This window comes from Aegilops tauschii, chromosome 4 (genome assembly GCF_002575655.3).
Source record: "Aegilops tauschii subsp. strangulata cultivar AL8/78 chromosome 4, Aet v6.0, whole genome shotgun sequence".
Taxonomy (NCBI): Eukaryota; Viridiplantae; Streptophyta; class Magnoliopsida; order Poales; family Poaceae; genus Aegilops; species Aegilops tauschii.
The window spans coordinates 341747461-341755116 of record NC_053038.3 but is presented as its reverse complement, the minus strand read 5'-3'; positions in this window follow the sequence as shown (position 1 = coordinate 341755116).

Sequence of the window (7656 nt, the reverse complement as noted above, 5' to 3'; positions counted from 1 at the left end):
AAATACGAACTACATGTACATACGATCTCAAATTCAAATATATGTATAGATTTATGTTGAATTCGAATCATAGTACATGTATGCTCTAGCTAGATGTTCGGAATCTAAACCATGTATGATATACTACGTACAATGTGTTTAACAAGCACAACACACACACAAACACCATTTAGACTAGTAAGGTACATGTGCATTGCACGCATGAGATTTGGCAACCAAATTATGAATAAATACCACATTATAGCATGTAAGCTTTGAGTCATATATGCATGATGTAGATGTTTGTTTAATTCTTATAGTTCATTTCATTCAAAATCATCTTGTTTTTATAAGAAAGCTAATCTATTTTAAGATTCATGGAATTGTGTGTTGTAAGGCATAAAGTAAAAACAAATAATGGAAAATCATGTAGAAAAACATTTGGGCAATTCCGATACGGAAGATTCTAGAACAAAGAATAAGTGCTTGTGTTTTGAGGTTTGTGCATTATGATTAAGTTCAACCATGGAGTCTTCTAGATTCTACATGTGGCAAAACTGGTGGAATCTAGATGATATCCAACGGCCAGTTGTGCTCAAATTTGTCATCTCTGCACCATCGGATTGGCCTCATCCAATGACCATCTTTCAAAGTTAAAGTTATCCGCACACTATATATAAAATATAATATATATATATATAGGGGTATAGATATAGATATGTGATGCGAAAGCCACCCATCATCTCCAATTAGAATAGTGTGTCCATGCATGGATGCAATGTGGCCAAACGATGTCTGCCATCGATATCTCAAATACAAATCAGTCTGACCTTGTTCAATGTGTATACAGTACAACATGCTTGTTTCCAAACCACACCACGCATATCTCAGTTATATTCATGCATGCATGGGTTTCAAACATCATGATCTCTTATTCAAATATTTGAATTCTACTTTTCATTGATTGTGACGTCACCTAGTCTTTTACACCCACACAGTCATCTTCTTTTTATTATTGTACCATTAACTTTCTCTCGTGCATGCATGCACACACAGTACCAGTCGGCATTATCCATCACACACATGCAATCTTTTTCTTCAGGTCGGTCTCCCATGCATGCACACACACACCTCCCCCTCCCCATCATATCGGACACTTTATCTCTCATGTGCATGCACAACGATCGATGTTCCTCTATGTGTGTGTGTATATAGCTAGGTCTTTCACAGTTTTCCACACAAACCGATCAATCTCTATATCTAGTGAGGTCTCACCCTCTTTCCCACGTCCACATTGATCAATCTATACCTCTCTATATAGGATTACATAGCTAATACACCCACATTAATTATATATCCAACGTCCCCCTCTCATCATCCATGCCTCCACTTCATCTCTCAGACGCGCGCACAGTGGCGAAGATAGGGGGCAGCAAGGGCCCTGCCCCCCTAACATCACTATATATCGAGGCTAATATGAATGTGATCATTAGACAATTGCTGGTAAAATGGTTTAAGTTGATGAATTGGCCCTCCTCGTAAAGGATTAGCAATGCTTGGCCCCCTAGTTCATTTATTTTTCATGGCTCCGCCACTGCGCGCAACAGCGCACGTTCTCGCCCCCTCTCTTCAAATATCGATCTCACACTTGTGCACTCCTTCATAGTCTCCCTCCACTTGGCCCCTTGCACCATCTTCTAGCCCCCACCGGATTTTGCCACATGTACAATCTAGCAGACTCCATGGTTGAACTTAAGCATAATGCACAAACCTCAAAACACAAGTGCTTCTCCTTTGTTCTAGAATCTTCCGTATCATAACTGCCCAAACTTTTTTTCTAGTTGAATTGCCATTATTTGTTTTTACTTTATGCTTTACAACACACAATTCCATGAATCATAAAATAGATTAAGGGCTTCTTTGATTCAAAGGATTCTCAAAGGAATTTTGGGGGATTCTAATCCTTAGGAATTTTTCCTATCTTGGTTGTTTGATTCGTAGGATTGTAAACCATAGAAATTTTTCCATAGGATTCATTTGCACTAGATTTCATAGGAAACATCCCATCCACTCAAACCACTTCGAAAGAATCCTGCGTTTTTTCAATGCACAATCAAAAACTCGTACAATCCTGTAGGATTCAAGACGACATTCCACTCTAATCCCATGTTTTCCTATTCCCGCGTTTTGGAAATCCTACGAATCAAAGAGGCCCTAGATTTTTTATAAAAACTAATTTATTTTGAATGAGATGAACAATAAGAATTAAACAAAGGTCTACATAAGGCATATATGACTCAGAGCTTACATGCTTTAGTGTGGTATTTATTCATAATTTGGTTGCCAAATCTGATGCATGCAATGCACGTGTACCTTACTAGTACTTCGAGTATGTGCAAACACGTAAATTAGAATTCCAATGGCACGCTACACAGTGTCTCTCTTATAGTTCATGAAGCTACATGGCACATGTGGAGGCGTTGTTGCGACCTCCTTGTGTGGATTGATCACCGTGACGTGCTGCTGCTTCCAGAAGAATGTACTCGTCCTCTCTGAGCCATACTGGCGGTACATGCACGAAGCGAAGATGTGCACGCACACCACACACGCACTCATTCCCTCGCACGCACACGCGGGTACACGGGGCGACGCATTTTTGTACGAAGATCCACCCCATGTGATAATTTGACGCGTGTAAAGTCCTTCATTTCATTGATGGTCAATTAATACAGCACATGCAAATTGAGTGGACGTGAGGGCAGAAGAAAGACATTACTACTCCACTGCGCGCATGCAAGTAGCTAAATCATGGGGTGCCAGTACTTCCATTGGTCTCCTTCGTATTTTGTGCCATTTTTTTTACCATATTTGTAAGTAACATAATATTTATGCATGTCATAAAAAGTGGCACAAAAAGGGGGCCAATAAACCAGGACGTAGAGAGCATGATCAATTTTTGCCAGGGCTACTGTTGGTGGCTTTTCTATTTAAATATGGACGGAGTGGAGTAGTACTATCTTTATCTTAGCCTCGTAGGGCTCTCCCAGCGCCTAGGCTCGCCTCCCCGCCTCGCCCACCGGATCCCGCCATGGATAATCCCTTAGATCCCAGGATCCCGCGGGCTGCCCTCTCGCTGCGGCCCGCAACACTGCCGCCTTTGAGCGAAACCCACATGTGTTTTAGAGGGGATCCATTGCTCTGGAATCATAGATCGGTGGCGCCGGAGGACATGCCAGGGCTGCGTTTCAGGTGGTGGGCAGCAAGGGCAAATCGGATCGAGGAAGTGTCGCATCGATTGGAGAGAAGTTCCAAGGAGCTGCGCCTGGCGCATCACAAGGCGGAGGCACAAGTCGATCTCAGGGGAGAGATGCCGAGGGATGTCAGCATCTGGCAGCGTCGCATTGATTTCGAGCTAGTGCTAATGGCAGAGATCATATTCACGGAGCCAACTGCGGAGGAAAGAATGCGCATGCCTGCGCAATGGCATGAGTAGCCGGTGCAACTGTTCAAATGGGATGTAGGAGAAGCCAAATCCCGGGACCAGTTGTGGCCGCACCACTGGGCATGCATCGTAGGCGAGGTGAGCTGCCCTCCTTCCCCGCCAGTGACGCAGTGACCTAGTCGGTTGCTGCTGCAGTGAACTTGCAACGCTATGTCGGTTTGCAACCTTGACAATCACTCCATCTATATGTATTGTTTTCCTATAAAAAATACTTGGTCGTTTGGAAAAAGATGGTAATTGATTTATCACTAGTTTTAGAATGCTTGGTCGTGACAATCAACCGAACCCACAACCAGAAGTCTCCATCGCGTAAGTACTTTACGGTCGGTCGCACCAACAGACGGTCGGTCGGACCCGGGTCTCACCGAAGGGACACGTATCGGCTTGGTCTGACATGTACAACCAGTTACATCACTGACTTGTGCGACCGCATTTGAGCAGTGTAGTACTCCCTCTATCTTAGTTTACAAGTCTTGCACATGTACCTAGGTCATTAATTTGACCAACTTAATAAGAGGCATACATTACGAAAAATATATCATTACAAACTTCAAATATTCTATTTTTAATGATATATTTTTATGTTAAACAATTTATGTTCTACTACACTCATCGGGAGTACTTGAAATTTATGTTCCACTAAACTCATCGGGACCGTTTCGGGCCTCGAAACCAAAACCATCAATTAATCTTTACCTTGTTCACATCACATTCCAAAGTACTAGTGCTACAATTAAGTGCAAGCCTGCTCACACCTACCAGTACATACCAAACTTGAACGTGTTCCCACTATGCAGGTTTTAGTACTAGTGCTAGTACTTAGGTTATAAAAAGGGGAACTACCTAACCGAAAATTACTCTACCTTCCTCCTCATAAGTCCTCCTTCGTCCGTCCTTGCCATGGCCGGTGTGCAAAGCTCTAGGTCGAGAACTACTCATAACAAGGGAGCGGCAACCAAGGCTGCGGAAAAAAGAGAGGGCTCGCCACCACACAGAGACCTCGAAAGATCTCTCACGGGCAGGCGATGGCTCCCAGGAGCGCCCTAGCCGCGGAGGCGAACATGCCGAGCTAGCGGCGCTGGAGTCGTTATCCCTCGACGGCATGCCCGATCAGCTCAATAAGCACCTCAATAAGTAGAAGGAGTTCATCCATGGCTTGGTGGAGCTGCTGAAGGAGAGCCTCGACGACATGCCCGCTGAGCTCAGTGAGCAGGGGGAGTTGACCGCCGGCTTGGTGATGCTGCTGAAGAAGAGCATTGCCTCAGAGAAGAAGGCGACCGGCAAAATCCTGCAACTTCAGGAGGACAAGGCGAAGCTCTACCACGAGCTCGACATGCTGAAGTAGGAGAATGCCGGCTGGAAGAAGCTGCATGAGAATAGTAGTTCCTCGATGAAGATGCCGTAGGTCCTCGTCATGGAACAGAAGGAGGAGGTGGCGAAGCTCTGCATCAAGCACCCGGCTACTATCAAGGTACGTAATGCGGCTGTGGAACAGATGATGAAGGCTCGCGTCGATAAATCCCGCGTCATGGACACAATGAAGAATATGGCGGAGGAGATGCGCAAGGAGATGGAGGACGTGGAGGCGATGAAGAAGCAGTTACGACTCCACGGCCAGCAACCCTTCATGTAGTAAGAGCAGCGTCCCAGACTTGTGTGTGCGTCTTCCTTCTTTTTTGGGGGTGATAATCTTCCTTCTTCTTTTGCTCCTGTGTTTCTTCTTTTTCTTCGGGTATTTCGCCGCACATGTCACCTTCTCTGCGAGGCATGAATAGAACAATGCTAAAAATGAGATGACTAGCAAATTAGATCATTCTTTATCGCCAATGGAACAATGCCTCTTGCTAGTAATATATAATAAGGGTAGAGAGTACAGGATATGGCACTGGACTGCCGTGTTTCGTGCTCCTCCGTTGTACTCCAATGGAAAACTTGAGTATACCGCACGGTTCTTTGCTCCTCCTCGGGTCGTTGGCACATTATACGAGCAGTCAAATCACAAGGCCCCGCTGAGGGAGTCCCGGACTAAGGGCTCCTCGGGCGTCCGGCCTGTTATCCATGGGCCGGACTGATGGGCTGTGAAGATACGAAGGCTGAAGACAATACCCGTGTCCGGATTGGACTCTACTTGGCATGGAAGGCAAGCTAGGCGACCTATTATGAAGATTTCCTCCTATGTAACCGACCTCATGTAACCCTAGATCTCTCCGGTGTCTATATAAACCGGAGAGCATAGTCCGGATAGGACGGAGATTCATTACCATATTCACAGAGGCTAGACTTCTAGGGTTTAGCCATTACGATCTCGTGGTAGATCAACTCTTGTAACACTCATATTCATCAAGATCAATCAAGCAGCAAGTAGGGTATTACCTCCATAGAGAGGGCCCGAACCTGGGTAAACATCGTGTCCCCCATCTCCTGTTACCATCGATCCTAGACGCACAGTTCGGGACCCCCTACCCGAGATCCGCCGGTTTTGACACTGACATTGGTGCTTTCATTGAGAGTTCCACTGTGCCGTCGACGTAAGGCTCGATGGCCCCTCGAATCACCGGCAATGGCGTCGTTCAGGGAGAAATCTTTTTCCCCGGACAAATCTTTGTGTTCGGCGCTTCGTACTGCGGGCCAACTCGCTTGGCCGCCTGGAGCAAGTCGATAGCTACGCCCCTGGCCATCAGGTCAGATTCGGAAGCTTGAATTACGTCACGGATATCCGTGGAGACTTGATCTTTGATGGATTTGAGACCGCGGCGATCACTCCCCCTCTCTCCGATGAACTTGACTTAAATCTGTCATTGGATCACATCCAGGAGATGGATCCTGTTGCTACAACGGCCTTAGAGCCAAAGCAGATCGCGCCCTTTGAGGCCATAAAGTCCGCGGCGTTGGAGCCGCACACGGACTCGACATCCTGCAATGCTGGCGTCAACGGAACCCCGGACCGGATACACCTGCGGACACCGAGCTGGATCGGTTGTTGATTTTTGAATTTAGCGCCGCAGACATCTTCCAGCATTTGCCTTTGGGTGACGTACTAAATTATTTGAAGAACTTGACCCTGGAGGAAGACTCACAGCCGAACTATATTCGGTTTGAGCTAGAGCGGACGACGAGGATTTTTGCTTCCCACACGCCACCCACTTCATAGCCACCGTCGACGACTTAACCGACGTGCTTGACTACGGCTCCGAAGACATCATAGGTATGGACGATGATGCCGACAATGAGCAAGGCCAAGACCCGCCATTCACTAGACATTGGACGGCCACCTCCTCGTACGATGTGTACATGGTTGATACACCCAAAGGATGTGGCGACGACAAAGAAGAGCCGGATATGAACAAACCCTCTGAGACGCAGTCCAAGCGTCGGCGCCCCAAATGCCGTTCTAAGCCTCTTCGCTCAAAGGATGGCAACACAGGTACCAGAGATAATAGCACTCCGGGTGACGCCGAAAACAATGAAGACCCCGTCGGTGCGGCATCCGAATAGGAGGAACATGACAACAGGCAAGACAACCCTGATGAATAGGCCACAGAAGATAACTAGGAGGACGATAGTTACCATCCACCCTCCGAGGAAGAGACAAGCCTCGGCAACGAAGGCTTCATCATGCCGGAGGACCCTGTGGAGCAGGAGCGCTTTAAGCTTCAGCTCATAGCCACTTCAAGGAGCCTGAAAAAGAAACACCAGCAGCTTCAAGCCGAACAAGATCTGCTCGTAGACAGATGGACTGATGTCCTGACTGCCGAAGAATACGGCCTCAAGCGCCCAGCTAAGAGCTACCCGAAACGCAGACTGCTACCTCAATTCGACAAGGAAGCACCAGAGCATACATCTCCCTCGTGTAATGCGGAACGACCACCGCGTGGTCGAGACAGGGTGGCCGACCGGCCACCCCGCGGTCGGAATAAAGCGGCAACTCAGGCCGAACAGCAGCCTGCCTCACCACCCCGAAAAAATAATGGAAGAGTTCGGGGTCACACATACGACCTTCGGCAGACCCTGGACAATAAAGCAGGACATACAAGATGGATCTACGAATTGCGCGGACGTACCTCAAGGCACGACGATGGCTACCTATTCGGACGTGACAAACCTAACCACGCCCGGGCCGAATGCCGCAGACGGACTCCATCAGAGCTACGCCGCGACGCGACCCGATACAGAGG